Below are 20289 nucleotides of genomic sequence, written 5' to 3'. Positions count from 1 at the left end.
AAAAACAGGCCTAAATCATACAATATCCATTTGAAACAATACAAATACAGAAATGATAATAACACAATATACAACAGTAAAAATCAGTACAAACCTAATAATTATACAATATAAAACAGTGGATATCCAAAACCAAAAACTTGCTCCCAAAATAAAAATGTTAAACCTTTTCCTAAGTCTGAGCTCACTTATACTTATCTATAGGGAATAGAGAGGCAGAGAAAACATCAGAAATGGTTGGGGAAGGGGAGGGAATGCATTTTAAAATAAATAAAAAATAAAATAAAAACTAGGGGTTTTGCTACACTTTATAACAAGAAAGGTTGTGTGATCGTTCCGTTTGGCTACCTCTGATGCTGCTGGTGCTATTGGTGTTGAGTCACCCATGTTATTTTCACCTGCCATTGTTTACAGTGGTGGACTTAGCTGAGGCTGTAGGGGAGGAGGCCTCATTGGGGCACACTGCTGTGTTGTGCAGAGGCCCCAGCACCAGGACAGGTGCACCTGAACACAAATACACACACACACATACACACATAGTCACACAGTGAGGGCGCACTTAACAGACACACACTAGGTGCTCCTACTTGAGAGGAAAGAAGGGCCTGACAGTTCCATCTGAGTACCTTAGATGCTGCTGGTGTTATTGCTATTGAGCCAACTAAGTTATTTTTATCTGCCGCCGTTTACAGTGGTGGACTGAGCAGAGGATGCATGGGAGGAGACCTCACTGGGGCATGCTGCTGTGTTGTGCAGAGGCCCCAGCACCAGGAAGACCACACCTAAACACACAGTGTCACCCACCCATGTCATGAGTTTTGCCTGCCTGCGGCCAGAGGTGCAGGGCCCCAGAACCCAGAGTCCCCAACTATCTCCTTGAGAGCTGGCAGGCATCATGGCCGCAGGAGGGCCTAGAAGGCCTGCAGCTTTCACCCTGCTATACCTTAACACAAACAGTGTCACCCATGTCACAAGTTTTGCTTGTCCACAGCTTGAGGTGCAGTTTCCTTGAACCCCCTGCACCTATCTCCTTGAAACCTGGCAGGCTTTGTGGCTTCAGCAGGGGCTAGCAAGCCTGCAGTTTTGACCCCACTGTGACTTAACACATATGCATGACACAAGTTTTGCTCTCAAGACTTTGGGGTGCAGTTTCTCTGACCCCCTGCACCTATCTCCTTGACACTTGGCAGGCTTCATGCCCTCAGAAGGCGCTACCATTGCTACAAGTTCCATTGAAATCAGGCCAGAAATGACAAAGTTATAGGTTGTTTTGACCTTCTCCATTATATCCTATGGGTGAGCAGTATATATTGATCAATGTTCCAGCGAGGCCTACATCCCCTCCTTTTTGTCTTTTTATAGCGGAGGATGTTTACTCATGATCCAGGAAAAACCTAATGTACAGACAGAAGGTAATTGAGCAGGCTAGACACTGTTTTGAGGTTACCTTATTACATCAGTCTATATATTCATGCCCCATTTGTCTATGCCTGTCTTCACATTTCCTCATACAACCTGTAGACAGTTTTTACCCAGCAGCTTGTCCCACAGGTTTGGTCTAGGACCTAAGTCAAAAGGAGTGGCCTGCTTATGGATATCTGGAACACTTTATACATAAGCCATACTAAATTATGACACTTGAGTCTAAATACACATGTGCATACTATAAAATATGTATGTATATAAAGAATATGCACAGAGCCCCAAAGTTAGAAACCAAAGAAACCTGACGTTCATAGAGGTGACATTGCCTTGCTTGTGTCTTCACGCATTCCAGGTGGCATTTTAGTTGCTGATAATTTACTGTTGATATTTTTCTGACTCATAATTTCTCTGGACAGTCTCCATATTTAGGCTCCTCTGGTATCAGAGCAGATTCCCACTGAACCACTTCGCCAGAATGAGACACTAATAATTTTAGTCCCATTTTCAATATTCTGCAATGATTGCACATATTCACTAAAGCCCCACAGTTCTGGTGCAATAGTCCAGTGGGAATAGATGACATCCATTCCTGCAGCTCTGTTAGCCTTACTGGTTTTGGCTTAGTTTGTACCTTGAGAGGAAGGAAAAAACTATCCACAAATAAAACAGTTGAGTAATAACTGATGAATGATGCCTGGTTATGGTACACAATGACACAAAGCATAGTGCAATAACATTGGTTAATGACTGAGTACTAGTGTCAGGTAAGATGAGTATCATTGGTTACTGCAGCCTTACTTATAGCTAAAGCTAATCTCTTTCCAATCTGGTTTCATAATTTAACATTCTGGTATTGGTGATGCAGACAGCAGCACAACCCAATTAGCACAATCACAGTTATTCTTTGCATTAATTAATACCATACTTAATGTTCTGACTGCTAGATGTAAGGTGACATCTTCTGGTGTCTTTAATTCTTCTCGTACCTTTCCTGTGTCTGGGATTTGTTATTGTATGTGTTCAGCTATGGGAATGAAAGACTCTTTTTTATGTTTTACTAGGCCTTGTAGGTATAGGTGTGATTCTCTGATGGGGGGAAATAAGTCAATTATCAAATCCTTTATATTATTAATAGGAGTGATAAACATAGAGTGTTTGCATTACTGGCTGGCAAAAAAGCATGGTTCTTGAGTTACATTGTAGTTGTTATATTGAGGCAGAATCTTTCCCAGTTTCTTGGACAGGTTTCTTCCTGTATTATAAAATGGGAATATCCCAAACCACACTGTATTGACAATGACAGAGGCATAGCACTCACAGAGCCACCATCCTTTGTTTTTTGAACATCAAGCTTGATTAACTTTTAACACCGCTTTTGTTATCAGGCAAACATTAGGGTAATGCTGCACATATACAAGTATTCCTCACTTAACATCGCCTCGGTTAACGTTGTTTTGTTATTACTATTAGATCTATTAGAGAACATACCTGTCTAAAGTTGCGCAATGTTTGGTTATAGTGTTGTTTGGCTGCCACCTGCTAGTAGGTAACTACTGTGATGTAACTGGATTCGCATAACATTGTTTACCTTAAAGTTGCATTTTTCAAGAAGGTAACTATGACGTTAAGCGAGGAGCAGCTGTACATTATTCACAAAGATTTCCATGCTGCTTGCATAGTATACTTTTCCAGGAGAATTATTGCATCTGGGGACTGCCATTAGAATTTTGACACCTCCCTCTTTGTATAGGGATGGGGTCTGGTTACATTTAGCAAACTGTAAGAAGTTCCACATGACATGTCTTATCTTTTGTTCATGTGGATGTGCAATAATGGTTGTAGTGTTTAACAGATGAGGCCATTATTGTGATTGTAGTTGCAATAAACACTGCTTGACCAGATCAACAACTTTACTTCCTACATTACACACTCTTATAGCTAAAGAGACATCATTATGTTTTAGACAACTGATAATGGATACAATGGTGCTGAATTTACTGTCCAGAGTTTGTGTCATGGCACGTGTGTTGTTCAGCCAGTGTGTGTCAGCCAATCCATTTGTCTCCTTGCTTGCAATTGTTAACACCAAAAGTTCCATCATCCAAGTTAGCTGAACTAATCATCCAAGTTAGCGTTGTTTCCTGTAAAAACAAAATAAGAAATTGCCTCTCCCTTTTCTTTTATATATATACATACATGCATACACATACATAATATATAGGTATACATAAACGCACATAACTACATAATAGCATGGTGCAGATACATTTTAGTGGCTTGCTAATTATTGTTTCTGGGATTTTATTTTAACACACAAATTAAACTGTGTATATTTTTAACTGTATATACACACACACAAACACACATATAGTAATGGGCAATTTTTGTTAATTAGATGCAGGATATTCTTAACATTCAAAACAGGTTAAAGGCCAGGTGATTAATTGTTAGGATTTTTTTTTTGGCTTTGGTAGTTTCAATCATTACTTGGTAAAATTAAGAATCCCCCCTGTTATATTATATTTTTTACTTTAATGAAATTTGAGAAAGTACATGTGAACATGAGTCCACAGCTTAGAGGTTAATACCTTCCATTGAATGGTGGAGACCTGATTCCTATTTCTTTTTCAATGACTGCTATCAGCTATTCTTATTGAACAGCTTAAGGCATGGGTGTCAATCATACCACTTGTTGGCCAGATCCAGCCCACAGATCCCCTCTATCCAGCCTGCCAAGCCACCACAAATTGGAAGGCATGGTTTGAGATGTTTGGGAGAATTATAGATGCAATGATAATGAAGCAATGCCCATGCTTTAATTTGAACATTAAGATTTTCAAAATTGTTTGATTTAAACAGTAAAACAGGTTGGGGAAATGCAGGAAGTAAAATTACCTTTTTCTTTCAACTGTCTACAAAGGACTTCAGTTGTTTTCCTTCCCAACATCTGCTCCTGAAATATATTAGTCAAAAAAATAGATTCCTAGAAGAGCCTACATCAACAGACCCTCAAATTAAGGTGACCACCTTTTCAAAAGGGGAAGGTGGGATACATGCTCACCTCCACAACATCCCTTGCCGCTGCTACCACCAGACCAGAGCTGAGCGGAGTGGGGGACAGATGTGGGCTGCACACTGTGAGCTCGGGACTCACTGCCCTGCTGCCTTTCTCTCCGGATCCCTGTGCCGACCACATGCCCCCTGCCTGCCTGGCAGCAGCAGGGGGCACAACTCCAGCTGCTGCTGTCCTGCTGCTGTCGGGAGGGCAGAGGACACATTGCCATGGTGGTGTGGCCAGCACAGGGTCCCCTGGGGGTAAGGCAGCAGGGTGAGGAGCCCCAATGAACAGCCTGCATCCGCCCTGCACACAAATCTGTGGGTGGGGGTGGGGAACCTACTCTCCATGACCCTTGCCTCCTAATGAATCACCTGTAGCTCTGTCCCACTTCTTGCCCTGGCCCCAAGTAGTGCCCTGGCTGGGCAGTGCACCCAGCCCCTGCCCCACTGCCTTCCTCACCATAGGGACCTCAGTTTGCCCCACCTCACCATATCCTTCCCTCACACAGACTTACCTGTAGGGAGCTGCTCTCCAGGCTATGTTCCCAGCCATGTACACATGTGCAAGTGCACACATGCATGAAGTGCCCCCTACATCCTACTCCTGGCTGAAACACTACCAGCCCGCAAGGGGAAACCTGTCCTTTCCCGTGGATCCCTGCATGAGGCTGTGAATTGGGAACAAATGCTATCCTGGAGTTGTGCGACTTGGAACTGGGACTTAAGGTTCCCATTGAAGGACTGTCCTGCCCAATTTGGGACAGGTGGTCAACCTGCCTCAAACACAGTATCCAGGCTGCCTATTTAGGGTTTATCTAAATTGTTTCATCCTTTCCTCCTTCTTTCACTCTTGTGTTCCCCTTCCAGGTCACCTCCTATTGCAGTGCTTCCCAAACTTTTCCTCAACATGGCCCCTCACTGCCAGCTCACATCCTCCCCTGCCAGGTGCCTCTCACTCCCAATCCACACTCTGCCAGTGCCTCTCAATTTCAACCTGCAGCCCCTGGCTCTGCCAGTACCTCTCCTTCCCAACCCACACGCCCCTAGTCCAGCTGGTACCTCTCCCTCCCAACCTGCAGCCTCCCACTCCCTTCAGGTACCCCAGAGCCAGGGCCCGTAGATCCTTGCCCCCCAGCAACGTCCAAGCCCCAATTACCACCTGCAGGAGGCAGCAGCTGCTGTGACCAGAGCGGAGTGTGGAGCCGGGCTCCCACCCTTCCCCTGTGGGTGACATGTCCAGAGCATGCCCAGAGTGGTGGGGGCCTAGGATGCCGGCTGCCTGCTGCAGGTTTGGGGCTCCCTGCTGTACTGCCCTTCCCCCGGGAGCTCTGTGGCCCAGTGGGCAGGACCTGGCACAGGAGGGAGCGCTGCGCTGCCATGGCCGCCACGCTGAGGTGCCCCTGCCCACTCGGCAGCAGTGGAGGCACAACCTTGTGCCGCTGCTACTGCTGCACCTCACCTTGGCGGCCATAACAGCGTAGCACTCCTTCCTGTGCTGGGTCCTGCCCGCTTGGCTGCGGAGGTGGCTCCTGCCTTGAGTTGGTCCAGTCCCGTTGCAGCCCACGCCCTGCTGATGTTGCAAATCTCGCAGCCCCCCAATTGCTGAAGTTGCAACCGCATTTGGGGTTGCAACCCACAGTTTGGGAACTGCTGTCTTATTGCATTTATCTTGATGCCATTCAACTAGGTTTCTTTTTCTGAGGAAATATGCCTATCACATCTTTCATGAGAAAAGACTGAATATTTTTGATCTTCATTGCTCATGTGAACCTACTCTGTTTCCTCTAACGCTAGCAGCTCTGTTGTGGAAAGGTGCAAACGTGCTGCTTCCTTCATGGGACAATATTATAAGGCAGGGCTGCCCAAACTAGCCAACTGCTCCCCTCATCCCTCCTGCTACTGCTGTAGTCAGGACCTCCAGGCTTCTCCTCCCTCTCCATCCTGAAGGACAAGGTGCCATGGTGCACATGCACAGCCTACAGTGTGGAGGGAGCATGGTGCAGCAGAGAAGCCCGCAGACAATAAGCTGTGTGTAGGGTGGGGACTGCCTCCCAGATGCAGCAGCAAAGGGCCCACCCATGCATGGGAGGGTGGGAGTGCTAGGGTGGAGGTGCTGCGCACTGACACGGTGCAGTGGTGCAGGAAGAGAGGCCTACCCCTGCAGCTGTTGATGTCACACAAGCTATAGGGTACAGGGGGTGTTACCAGGTGTATAATAATTATTGTATGCATACAATATTTCAACCTTTGTACCATGTACAATCAATAATAGTGTAAGTGTTCAGACTGTGATAAGTTTTAAAGTGGCTAATTGATGCAACATGCAAAACCCAAGTCACTCTCAGAAGGCATGTCTACATATGCCTTTACACATGCCTAAACTTAATGCCCATTTGCCCAATGCACGATTTAGGTACACATCGACAAGTGCATGCACTAAGGCATATTAACTTGGTGAGGAGACTGACTTGGGACTCACATTAGCCCCAAGTCAGCCAACACAGAGCACCAATGTGCCTTAGCTTGTCTACGCCTGCGTTAAGGTTCTTTATCTATTCGCAGCTAAATTTAGGACATCGTCAAATGTAGGCGCGGATAGCTTTGTTAAACGTGCATCAAGGGCACGCACGTGTAGACCCAAGCCCTTAATGCACCTTAAAAATGGCTAATGGTCTTTAAATCAGTGTTTCTCACCCAGCGTGCCATGGCACAAGTGTGCTGTCACAAACAGATAGGCACACTGGGGAATGTTGCCGTGGCAGTGAGCTGCACGAGGTACAAGGAGGGGGAAGGCTTTAACACGTGCATGTGGAAACTTGTTACTGAGGTAAGGTGCCCGGGGCTGGAAAACAATGCCTTAAATCTGCACCTGTATAAAGTCTTAAGTAACTTTTGGGCTTGCTCTCCTGTCACTGCTCACCTGGCCTCAAAAGAAACACGTGCTTCAACGCCAATGACCCGGTGCTCACAGCATATAGGCGGCAGCTTATTTGCATGCTCATTTGCATAGTTTCGGCGCACTCCAGTTCTACAGCAAATACGGTCATTCCGAGCTTCCAAGACCAGCATTTCATAGCTCGTGCCCTCCAAGCCCCGGGTGCGTGACTCCCCCGCCCCGCCCTCTCCCGTGTAGGGAATCGCAGCTCCGACCCACCCGACGGGCGGAGAACAGTACCCGGCCTGCGCCCGTCCCTCCCTGCCCCGCCCCGCGCGTATTTTGTGTGCTGGGCAGAACAAAATGGCGACGGGGCGGTCGTTGGCGCCCCTGGTGCGGCCCAGCATGCGGCCCTGACGTCACTAGAGCACCCAGCGGGCTCCTCTCCTCCCACTCCTCCTCCCCGCGCGACGCGGAGTGACGCAAGACGGCGAATCTACGGCGCGCCACTTGTGACCAAGATCATCACAAGCGGAGGCGGACGGCTCCCCCCATGCGGTAAGCGAAGGAGAACGGGGCGCGGTCGTTTGCCACCGTAGGGAGGCGCCCGCAGCTAAGCCGCGGCTCGCGAGTTTGGTAGGCACTGCTGGCGGGGGATCGGGCTGCCGCTGGCCGGCGGTGGCCTCGGCCCTTTCCCTCGGGCTTTTTGGGCCTCTGCGCTGCCGTCGTTTTTTTTTTCTTGGTTTTTTTTTTTTCCCCCCCTTCTAGCCAATCCGCTTCCACGTCCCGCCCCCAGAAGCCGTTCTTTTGCGTGTGAGTGGCTGGAGGGCAGCGGGCGGGAAGAAGGTCTCGCGCGGCGATTGGTTGGCGACGACAGCGGTGGAGACCGCTCTCCCTCCTGCAGCAGATGGGCTCAGTGTGGGGGGGAGGAAGGGAGCAGGAGACAGAGCGCGCAGGCGCACATTGCACCGAGGCCGTTGAGCTGTGCGGGCAGAGGCAGGCCGCGGTGTCGAGGGTTCTGGACACGGGAAAGGGGGTTGCGCATGCGCTGCAGTGGTGGCGGGGTGGGGGAGCGGGAGCGAGCGTGCGCGTAGACCGTTGTCTGGGATCGCAGGCTTTCACGCCGCTGCTCCTTGAAAGATGTGCGGGCCTGGTGCGCATGCGCCTGGGGCTTGTTCTTGGGTAGTGACGTGAGGGGTGCGGGGCGCTGGCCAGGGACCTAGACTCTGAGGGAGCAATGATGTGATACGACTGTGACTGTGAATATGCGATGTTATGTGTGCAGTAGCCCCTCTCAGTAGGGTCACATTTGCACTCAGACTATGCCAAGGGCTGGGAATACACCAGTCCCTGCACTGCACAGCACCCTCCCTGGTGCTCTCTGCCTTCCAAGGGTGTCATGGTGACACCACTTAAGGTGACGGTGAACTGGGCTAGTGACCTCACTTGTCCTTGTGGTAGCTTGAGCCTGCTCCATGGAGGCTAAACAAAGCAATTTGCAGCCCTCCATCATCCCAGAAGGCACCAACTGCAGCACCCCCTTGTCCCCCTCTCCACCTGAGCCCAGGAGTCCTGGCAAGTTGGGCAAGGACTGCTATTAACTCTCAACATTCACCTGCCCATAGCAAGTTTTAACACCACTTACGTTTCTGTGGGTTTGGCGTGCTTGCGGCATATCATCTCACCCCCTTGGCTGTGCTGACAGAATGCAAGACCTAAGACAGGAGATTGAAATAATTAGGGAGGATTGCAGCCACAGTCACTGAAGGACCCATTTTCCCGTTGTGGTTTAAAACTGGTTCTCAACAAGGGTGCTAGGCGAGTCTTTTAAGGGTGTTGCTGGTGCTGCGCACTATTAGCACTTTGAGTGCAAATATCTGTGCATCACTCATGAGAGATTTCAAATAGGGATCAGTAGCATCTGATTTCTATTTCATGAGTTCTTTGCAGCAGGGCTCTTATTACTTTTCTGTAGTCAAGAAATGAGAAAGCTAAGATAAGGCCTTTCTTTGCTGCCTTGAGTGAAAACAAGGTTGAGAACTGCTGGTGTCTAAATAACCTGCTTGAATCAAGATGGAGCATTTAAAGTTGGGCAGCTACATTTTCAACAGGTTGCACCCTTTTTTGAAAAAGGAAGATGATTACAGGCTTCAGTTTAGTCTTGCAATCTCCTAGATTGGTCACTGTGAGTTATATTTCTCCTAGAGGTAACAGTATAATCATCCTATCCTTATTTCATAAATTATCACTACATGGATATATAATCAGGTTGTAGCTTTTATATATAATATATGGAGGCTGCAGTAATTGAATAATCCATACATTTAAAAAAAAAGTCAAATGCACTGATGTGACATCAGGATGATGGACTGTGACTTTTTCAGTATGTTCAAACATGTCAGTTTTATTAGCATTTTGGGAAATGTAATTTAAATGACCTGAGTTAAAACATTGACCCAAATCTTTATTATTACGGTCCTGCAGAAACCGCTGTGTATTAATAGCTTCAGTCATTTCTGATTTATTTTCATGAACATGTTCTTAGTTGAAAACTTCTAAAAATTAAAACTTTGCCCCATTCTCACATTAAATACAGAATGGACCCAAGCGTGTGAGTTAATGGAACAGTTTTTTGGCAGGTCAGTACATCTCTTTACAGGAAATATGAGACTTGTATTATGGTTGAAGATTAAACAGATTAAGAAATATGGTGCTCTTTATTTTGTATTTGTAAGTTGATCCTTTGCATGTATGCAGTCTTGGATTTCTGTACGTGCTGTCAAGTTTATGGCCAAGTAGGTGCATGAAATGTTTCTATGAGGACCCATAATTCTGAGTTTCCTTTCCTATGTATATTTATGTAGCATCTGGCAAAATAGGTTGTTGTCTATTTAGGATGACCCCTGAGAGGGACTTGTTTTGGGTTATTCAGGACTGAAGCCCCAGGCAGCCTGTCCAACCTGAGACATAAGTCCAGTGATGGTGGCAGTGAATCCTTTTTCAACTGTTAGCTGACTGCATGGTTATTTTAATCATTACAAGATTGCCTAGCTGTAGAGCACAGCAGGAAGGGGAAACTTGGACATGAAGTGACAGGATAGAGAAAATTAGAGCAGGGGATAGTCAAACTTGGATGCAAAACTTGATGCTAGGAGAAGTAGGCAGGTTGCCAAACAAGGCATCTGTCAAATCTGTTTCAGATTGAAGGCCCTAAGGTATGGCAGTAGAGACCTAGGGCCTTGGATGTCGCCGTCCCAAATGCCCATCAATACTTAACACCCATTAGAGAGAGACAGCACCACCTCCCCCAGCTCAGGGCTTCCCGATGTACTTAAGGGAAAGGTGCGGAAGGTTCTCTGTCTTGATGCATTGCCAGCTCAAATGACCATCAATGCTCAACACCATATGTGGGCTGTCAACACCACCTCCAGCCCAAGGTGGAGGCTTGACAGATGGTCCCTGCCAGCCAGTCCCAATTCCAGCTAGGGTCTGCTAACATGATACTGTGTGGCTGATGGTTGTCACTTGCCCAGGGAAAAGAGGGTACTTGCAGGTGGTGCCACTATTCAGTGTATAGACTTACCACTGTTTGCCCTGAGCCAAAGGCCCGTGCCTCTTAGAACCAGTTAGTCTCTAAGGTGCCACCCTGCCCTATTTTCTGCCTGTTTTTGGCAGCAGAACCGCAAAAACTTTGTTTTCAAAGAAAAGGAAGTTGCTATAGTAGATAATAATCATTAGAAATAAAGCCAGAAGTGTCCTAACTTCAGTAGTATTCCATGTGATTAAAGCTATAGCTGATTTCCTCATTATCCATTCAGATAAATTGAAACTTTCATTTGGGTATGCATTAAAATCACATTGTGCACGCTTCTCAGACTGCATGTTTTAGGTCACGAGCCATCATTCACAATGTGCGCGATAAGACGGCACAGAATGACCAGATTGAGATCACAATAGCTATTGGCTCCCTTTTAGTGTTATTTTAGAAAGAGAAGCTGGGGCTGACTGGCTTACAAGTGCCATTGGGCCTTGTGGCCACTACTCTAGGTTTTACTTTGTCTAGTGAAATGCACAGGTACAGTGTAACATTAATTTGGATGAGTTATTTATTGCCAGCTGGCCAATGAAGCACTGTTACTCTTGAGAATATTTTGAAACCGTAGTATGTTGTGGGTACTGTTTTGTGTTTGAGCTGGGATTCCTGACTATGGATAGCATGTGCGAGCCACTGCTACAGAAGTTGTATCTAAATTTTGCTGGAACCATATTATAAAGCTGTGTCATTTTCCATGGAAAATTACTCATTAGGGTATAACAAACAACAGATAATACTTCCCTATACAAATAAAAGATGTTTAACAAATAAATGCATCAAGTAAGTTATAATGTTTTGTGGTCATGATGACTACAGTAGCCCTGGAAAACAGAGTTCTCAGGTTAGGCATAAGCGTTGTACTATATGGACAACAATAAGAGACTTCTGTGTTACCTGACCCAGTCTTGAGCTGGTGGAATTTTTTTGCATAACAAAACATCTACAAAGTTTTTGTAAATCTTTTGGTGGAAAAATCGCTAAACCCTATATTTTTTTTCTAATTCTGGAACGTTCTTTGTTCTATTTTCCGTAGGCGTGCTTTTGTTCTGTACAAACAAAAAAGAGACTTGTATTGATGAATGTGCACTATTAAAAGTAAAAAATAAATAGACATTGGAATAAAAGACTGGGACTCACCAAGATATGAATTAGTATATTTAGCTTCCTATATATGATTAAAATAAGGAATGAAATGCTCCCAAATATTTAAGGTATGAAACAGCCACGAATAACCTGCGTCCATTGAAACTACAGGCTTCATTTGTTCCGCAGAATAGAATTACGTGTCTGAAGAGAGAACTTTCTCTGGGATTATTAATTGAATCTAGGGATTCTTGCTTTATTTCCTGCTTTGTTTTTAGTGCAAGTTATTACTTCTGAGACTAAGATTCTTACCATGTACAAGGGGACTTGATGATCTGTTCAGGTCCCTTCTGACCCTAGAAACCATGAAACTGTCAGAGCTATAACTGTGTTTAAAGTGGATTCTTTTGTCTTTTGTGGCAATTAGTCAAGTGTTCTGAGAGAAGCTCAGAAGTTGTCACGTGTTTCCAAAGTTTTTTAAAAGAAAATTAAAAACCCTACTGTAGGTTTTTGTTAAAGAGAATACCTTCAGGAATGCACACTGAATTGTAGAGATGCATCTTAATTCCACTTCTTAAACTCCAGTGCAAGAAAACTCTTCATCCACTGGCTCATTTTTTTTTCATTTTTACAAAGATGCAAATGCCAAAACATCTTAGAAAAGGTGATAGCTCTGTGGCAACACATGGCAGAACTGTTATTATTATTTTTTCTTTTTTTGTTCTACAGAAGGCTGATTTTTTTTTTTCTTCCCCTGTGCATAATTTGGTCTGTTGCTCAGCCAGGGTCTGGTGCCTTATGGGTTACAGTTGTGTAGGCTGGAAGGTTACAAATATTGTTGGCTCAGTTGCACTGTAGACCTATCATAACCAGTTTTTAAATCTAAAGATGTAAATGTTTAGCCGGAGTATATATCTTATATGTACTGGCTCGGCATTCTGCTTTTTAGATTGGCAAAAGTGTAGGTTGTTTATATGTTTGATATCTGAATTGCACATAGTCTAGGATGCAGATGAACCTGTCCTGGCTTTTTTTGTGTGCGCAAATCTCCCATTCCCTGTGTACAGATATCTCAATAACAGAAATTTAGAGTTAGATCCAAAACCCTGGTTGAGCCTTTTAAAACCAGAAATATACAAGTGAATCTGAACAGTTTTTACAAAACACTGTAAAAAATAGCTGGGTTATTTTGGGATTAAATTTTAAGGGAAATTCATGCATCTGAAAGCAGATGGATCTTTTGTTCCTTCTTTGTAGCTGGTTATATAAGAGTTTACTGCATCAGATGCAACTATGAGTAAGGGGACTCAAGCCCTACTCCACCAAAGCCATTATGGCTCTGCTGCATGTTAAAATTAAAGCTGGACAGAAACCAGCTATAGAATTGTTAAACATTTTCAAGCACTAACTTTATGGCTGGTTGGCTCTTTTTTATAGCTGTATAGTCATTTTTATCATGTGATGACTATTTTGCACTTGGGGGTAGTCTAAATTTATTGTGCAATTAACTAATTAATTGGGTAATACATGTAATGTGTAGCAGAGGCCATAGATATCTAAGATTGGACTTAGGCTGAATTTATGTAACCAAGTCCAAGAATAAAATTCACAAAACTCCTGCCTCACCCCTTAGGCACCTAGAAGGCCCCAAGTCCCTAAATTCCCAACAGTAAAAGTTCTGTAGGTGCCTAGAGTGTTGATCCTGTGAATGCCTGGGATTTCCCTCTCTTGGTAAGGCAGAATATCTCAGTGCCTAAACCCACTTGGGTTTCTGAAACTAGATGCGTCTGTTCTAGAGATTCCTGAGGGATCTGATCTGATAGACATGCTCAGACCAGGCCAAGCACGTGCTGACAGGATTGAACTCAACACAAGTACTGCTATTTTGAAAAGTCTTAGGTATACTTCCCCAGGAAGTAGGGGAAGTGCTATGTTTCATATTCTCTGCTGCTTGAGGGCTTCAAACCTATGTGTCTCATCTCCCAGTTGGCAGCCTTCAACATCAAAATACAGGTGATGTTAAAGTGGTGACACTCTATTATTCTTGCTGTAAGCTAGGCTTCCATGCTAGAAGCAGTGCAAGGTATGTGACTGGAGTGATAGGATGGGGAGAATGCAGAAGCATCAGCATGACTAGCTTATGGCATGTACACCACAAGTGGCATAGGCAGCTTCTGTATGTGGTACGTTGCAGATCAAGTGGCATGCAGCAGAGCAGTAGACTGGTCAGGGAGCACAGGACAGGGAGCAGAGGAGGCGAGTATGGGGCTAATCTGTGTCACATCTGCTAACAATTTGCTCCCCCCCCCAACCTAGTTTGTGTAAAACTCCTAAGGAGAATGGGGACTGACATGCAGTTCTCCCTATTCCCCGATGAGTGCCCTCAGTGCTATGCTAGACTATGGTCCTTCTTGGTCTTTCTTTTCTGGCATCATAAATCTTTCTTTCATTTTTTTCCTGTACTGTGGCAGTTTGCTAACAGTCTAGCACCTCCCAGGAAATTGGCTTCAGCATATGTGGTTTTAAACCTCATCAGGCCATGGAGAGAATTAAACTGTCCTTTCCTACTTTGTATGCAGGTGCCTGTACCACTAAGCTGTTGCATACTGAGGTGGGAGCCATCACCATTAGTTGTGTTATAAAAGAAGAATGAGCCAGTCCTTTCTGCAAAGGGATGATTCAGGCACTTAAATGCAGAAGAATTGGGACTACATTTCTCAGTCTCATGGGGGTGCCTAACTTGGGACTACCATGAGATGCCAAAGCCTGGGACAGTGATGGGGTTTTGGTCTTTTCTGCAGGCAGTTTAGTGTGCTGGCTTTTGTGAATCCCATTCTAAAGTATCTGGAGCATGATGCAGGACCCAATTTGTAGCATCACAGAAGCGCCTCACTTCAGGTTGCGAATTCCCCTCCAGGAGTCTGGTGCCTAAAGATTAGGCTGGGTTATCTGAGTGGTTCTCTGCCCACTCAGGTCCCCTTGTGGGTTTGGACCTTTGTCTTTTATCGGAGAGGTTACATACTTTTGGTGACCCTTTCCAGGAGTGCGTATGGAGATGCAAAATTAGAATACCTCTAAAGCAGTGGTCACCAACCACTGGATCTCGATTCACTGGTAGATCTTGGAGCCTCTTGCGATAGCTCTCGGACCTTCTTGGAGTCAATCTGAGGCTGGGGTGGCGGGCTGAGTGCCCGCTGCAGCCCAACAGGTCAGCCTGTGGGAGAGGGAAGGGGCTGGGGCTAGATTGAGGCCCCCATGGTGAGGGACACTGCTGCAGAGGCAGGAGCAGGGGTAAGTTGAGCGGGGTCCTGGCTAGGTGGGACTTACCTGTTGGAAAAGTGTGCTCCCAAATAATTTTTTCTCGATCTGCCCCCCATTCCTCCCCACAGACTTATCTGCTGGGCAGGGGTGAGGTGGGGTGGTGGCAGCTCACGGTAGATGTTGGGTTGCTTTTAAATGCCAAAGGTAATCTACTTAAAAAGGCTGGAGACCGCTGCTCTACAGGGTCATCTTTTTTTCTCTCCTTACACTTGCACACTGAATGCTTCCTGTATTGACCTTAAATAACATTTTGCAATTCCGTGTAATGCACTCTACTGAACTTCGTGTCAACCTGTAGCATTCGTGATGTGGTGCTTCTCAGCTTGCCCCAGGCTGCTATGCCTGCTCCAGGTTTTCTGCTAGGCCAGAATGGTCTGGATATGGTACGGGACAGGAACTGGCAACCTTTAAGAATAGTGGGCTGCCCCTTGACAGCCAGTCACCACCATGGGCCACTGATTCCCCCATGCAGTGCCCCAGCCCTTGCATTATGCCAAGTACTGCTCTCGCACCCCTTCTCCCCCTTGCAACCTGAGGTTACTGTGTCACCAGTAATGATAGGTAACCTTGAGTTCAGTGGTGGGGTAAGTGCAGGTTGTAGTAGTGGGTGGGGCAAGAGAGCAGGGAAGGCTGGGGCAGCTGCCTGCTGGATGCTGCACAAGAGATCCATGGCATGTGGCAAAGAGACATTGCAGAGGCACTTCTTCTGCCCTGTGCCACTGCATGCTGCCACGAGCCGGATTAGGTCTCTGGGGGTTGGATCCAGCCAATGGACCATAGGCTACTGGCTCCTGCTTTAGGGAAATCCGGAAGTGCTTTATTAATAAAGGTGGTACTCCTCTGGGCACTTTCACTAGTTGCATTGCATGAGTTTCATATTTTATGTGTGTGTATGTTTGTGTAGGACAGTGAGACCCAGCCTTTTTGGCAGCTGTACCACAAAGGTAAGCCCCATGGCCTCCCTCTGTGCCACTCCAATTCCCTTCCCCTGCTTCATCTGCTGGTCTGGTTTTTGCTTTTTGCCCTGTGCTCCTTGCCTGATCAGCTGCTCTGTTTTCTGTTCCAACTTGATCTGCTGGTATGCTTCCTGCTATCTCCTCAATCTACCATGTGCTACACAAAGGATGACAGTGCCAGTTGTGGCATGCATGCTGGTATTTGGCCACACTCACGTTGAGTGTGAAAAGTTGCAGAAGAAGGCATTGATGGTCACTCTTTGCCTCTCTCTCCTCCTAAAATAGTTATTTCACTGTCTTCTTCACTTTCGGACCCTAGTTCCTCTAGAGCCCCCATGTGGGGAAAAGGATGCCAGAAAGGACAATTCTTTCCTTTTCCCCAGATATATTCATTTATGAAAAGTAAGAGAATTTCTTGCCTTTTGTCAGGTAAATTGTTAAATGAGTTGTATGTTTCGAAGAAGTTAAAATTGGGAAAAAATGCTAAGGTACCTAGAAGCATTTTTTTTTAGTTTGTTTGTTGTTTCAGCACTGTCAGAAGCAAAAGCACTGAATGCTAAAAATGCTGGGGTAGCATACATATCTTTTACTGGGCGCAGCCTGATTTTTACAAGTCAGAGCTAATTTTTTTTGGATTGAATCCAGTGCTAGCATAATGCCCTAGTTCAAAGATATGGTACATAAAAATGTTTTATGGATGTTGTCTTCAAGATCTGCCAGGCTTTTTTTCAGTTTTCAGTTTTATTAGTATAACAATGGGATGATTTGAATTGCATTTCTGCTTTTTTTCCCTGTTGTTCAAATTTTCATTTTAAATTATTTACAAGTTGGAGACTTGAAGATGAGAAGCTAATGAATGCTTTAAAAAATTCCTTCTTCCTTAAGCGTGTTAGGCTTCATGTTTTGAATTTATACCATAGACCTTAATAAATAGTCTTTTAGTTACTCTTATCTTAGAATTTTGAGTTGCCCTATTTTTACCTAAACTGGGAAAAGATATTTTTGCACAATACCTTTCATTGAGGTGAACATTTTAACAGGTTACAGCTTTTAATGATGGTATACAATAGTAACAAATGTAATGCATGTAATTAGGAATAAGTCTGTATCTGAGCTACAGAGCTTAAATGCTCTTCCATCTATATCATTTTAAAGGTAAAACATATAGTTTTCAGGTCTGTTTTCAACTCCATGATGTACAGGAATCCATAAAGTTATGGACTGAGGTCTGAGCCGCATTTTAGGTTACCACTTAAGCATTCTTAAGCGAGGGTACAGTCTCGATCATTTTTTTAGAGATGCCAGTTTCCATAACAAATTTCAAGTTTACTTCTGTCCTTAATGTTTGCAGGTTATGTAGGTAGTCAGATACTGTGATTGTGCTTACGTTTAAAAAAAATTTAGATAAATGATAGGGCTATGAAATGAAACCTTCCAAGGTTTATGAAATTTCTTTGCATCTGAGATTTCCTTTTTTGTTAGTGCTTAATGTTTGCTTTTTTTTTAAAACCAGCATGTAGTAGGATCAGCAGTAATTGCATAGATTTGATTTGAGTATGATATATTTATGTGATTTAATCAGAAAGGGCACATCTATATTATATCTATTAGAGCAGCTGAATAAACTCTGGCACAGTTTGTCCTGGAGTTTATTCTTCCTGGTGCCATGTATGCACATATGCCTGGGACTGCAGCCTGCCAGCCCGGGGCTCCTCTGCCTTGGCTCAGCATGCTGTGGAAGGGCCAGCTGGGGCACGAGAGTGCTTCAGTGCGGGACTAGCCAGCAGGCAGTGTCTACATGTGTGTTGCAGCGTGCTAAATAATGCTGCTGCAGGATAGTACTTGTATTGACAAGTATTATCCTATGGCGGCGTTTATTAGTTTACTGCACCCTAATAGGAGCATATGTGTAGACACTGATGTTTTACCTGAGGTATTAATTAGTCGGCTCCACAGTAAATGTCTCATGTAGATGTGCCCAAAGAGAAGAAAACCTGGGCGCACAATCTTATTGTTCAGCCTGAGTTTAAGGCAGAATAACTATATTTAAGTTAATGGATTTTCTTTATTAACACCCATCAGCCTTTGATTACGATCTTCAAATACCTGCAGGGTGAATTTTTTTTCTCTAAAGAGATTATAGGTTGACTTTTCTCTGGGGCTATAGGAGACAGGACTAGGAGCAATGTTTTAAAAAATCAGCAGGGGAAGCTTTGATTGGAGATGAGGAGAAACTTTGATGGTGAGGATTGTCAAACCTGGAACAGGCTACCTTGCCAACCTGTGGAATCTCCATTCCCTGGGATTTTTCTGAGTGGATTAGACCAGGAGTGGGCAATGTTTTTGGCTGGACTGCCAAAAACACTGCAAACTCAACCCACACCTTGCCTTGTTATGCTGGGGCAGACAGCAGGAGAACTGTGAGGGGCCTGTTCCTCATTGCTGCTGGCAGGTGCACATGCATGTCTGGGTGGATGGTGGGGTGGTTGCACTGCCCTTGCCCTTCCTTGCTACGTGCCCTGCGTTGTGCATGTAGCTGCCGCCACCACGGAGGCTGGGCTGCTCACAGCAGGCAGTGGGCAGACTGCAAACGGCTGCATTGGGGTCTCAAGCCCTGGCCCAGCTCTGTGGCTGGTGGCAGCTGCCTGTGGGCCTCAGTTGCATAGTGGGGAAGGGGCTGGGACAGCGCAAACCCAGAGACTCCCCTGCCATCTTCTTGGAGGTGTGTATACCTACTGCTACCATGGAGCCGGGCTGGGGCTCTGGGCAGCTGTAGCAGGCAGTGGGTAGGCTGCAAGAGCCTTGGCACCAGCTCCATGGTGGCGGCAGCTGCATGTGTGCCTCTGGGGCGCACGTTGGAGAAGGGGCCAGGGTTGCATTGCACCAGGCCTCTTTCCTTCCGTGCATCCCAAGGCACGTGTGCTGCTGCTGCTGCCACGGAGCTGGTGCCAGGGCTCCGAGCTCTGGTGCAGCCATTTGTAGCCTCCCGGCTATCTGCCACAGCCAGCCCAGGCTCTGGGCAGATGCTGTCTACTGCCTTTTGGCTGTTTGCTGCAAGCCAGGGCTCTCTGGTAGCTGCCCAGAACTTGGGCTGGCTGTGGCATGCTGAGCAAAATGGTCTCCCATGCTGGGCAGGTTGACTACTCCTGGGATGGGGTTTGGTCAGAGATGATCCTGCCTTGAGCAGAGGGGTGGACTTTATGACCTCATGAGGTTCCTTTCAGCTCTACTTTCCTATGATCAGTCTGACTGTGATCAGAATCAGACCAAAACAGTCTCTGTATCTTATAAATTCAACACTTTAACTGTTACAAGAGATTAAACAAAATTCAAATGTTTTACCTAAATATCACCTACAGTTAGATGGTTTGGATAGAACAGAACCTAGCTTTATACCCTAAGAAAATCCAAACTGTCTTTGATTTGCATTTATTTCATATGCTTTCCTGTACCCCTAAATATATGCATAGCCAAGTTGCCTTTTCTGGCTTGTTTAATGCCGGGGCAAGGCGTAGTGGGTGCATGCAGGTGCATGTGCACCCCCTGAACATGGTGGTGCACCCCCTACAAAAAGGTGCCGTGCCTGCGGATCATTGCCAGTTGCCACCCTGCTGCTGACACTGCCAGCGGGATCTGCGGGTGGTCCGTGATCCCTGCTGGCCGCCACTGCTGCTGCTGGCAGCGTCTGTGAGTGGTTGCCAACCCCCTGGTTGGCGCTTGTCAAGCCCCCTCCCGGCCTCCCCCTGCTGATGCTGCCAGCAGTGTCTGTGGGAGCTCCCCCCACTTACTGCTGCCGCACTCCCACCACCTCTGCGCTCCTGCTGCTGCCGTGCCCTCCCAGCCGCTGGGGACATGCGTTGTTCGTAGAATCATAGACTCCTACCCTGGGGGTCTTTAAGAAGAGGCGTGATGCCTACCTGGCTGGAGTCATTTGAGCCCAGTTTTTCTCCTGCCCAGGCAGGGGGTCGGATTTGAAG

The 20289-nt window shown here is 46.0% G+C and overlaps 1 protein-coding gene and 1 long non-coding RNA gene across 2 annotated transcripts in view; one reads left to right on the top strand and one right to left on the bottom strand.

Annotated features, from left to right (window-relative positions):
* Positions 1–278: 278 nt before the first annotated feature.
* Positions 279–7587, bottom strand: LOC149869015 (uncharacterized). Its single transcript, XR_016441377.1, has 3 exons — positions 7403–7587; positions 4321–4378; positions 279–3566 (listed from the first exon to the last, which is right to left on the bottom strand). It is a non-coding gene; the product is annotated as an uncharacterized LOC149869015 (long non-coding RNA).
* A 144-nt stretch (positions 7588–7731) lies between these two features.
* Positions 7732–20289, top strand: part of ZNF407 (zinc finger protein 407) — a 468516-nt gene continuing 455958 nt past the window's right edge. Inside the window, 1 exon segment of the mRNA XM_090039571.1 lies at positions 7732–7915. The gene's annotated coding sequence lies outside the window, so the exon portion shown is untranslated.

This window comes from Crocodylus siamensis, chromosome 3 (genome assembly GCF_052110815.1).
Source record: "Crocodylus siamensis isolate JL-2025a chromosome 3, ASM5211081v1, whole genome shotgun sequence".
In the NCBI taxonomy this organism is placed as follows: Eukaryota; Metazoa; Chordata; order Crocodylia; family Crocodylidae; genus Crocodylus; species Crocodylus siamensis.
This window is presented reverse-complemented; position numbering and strand designations above follow the sequence as displayed.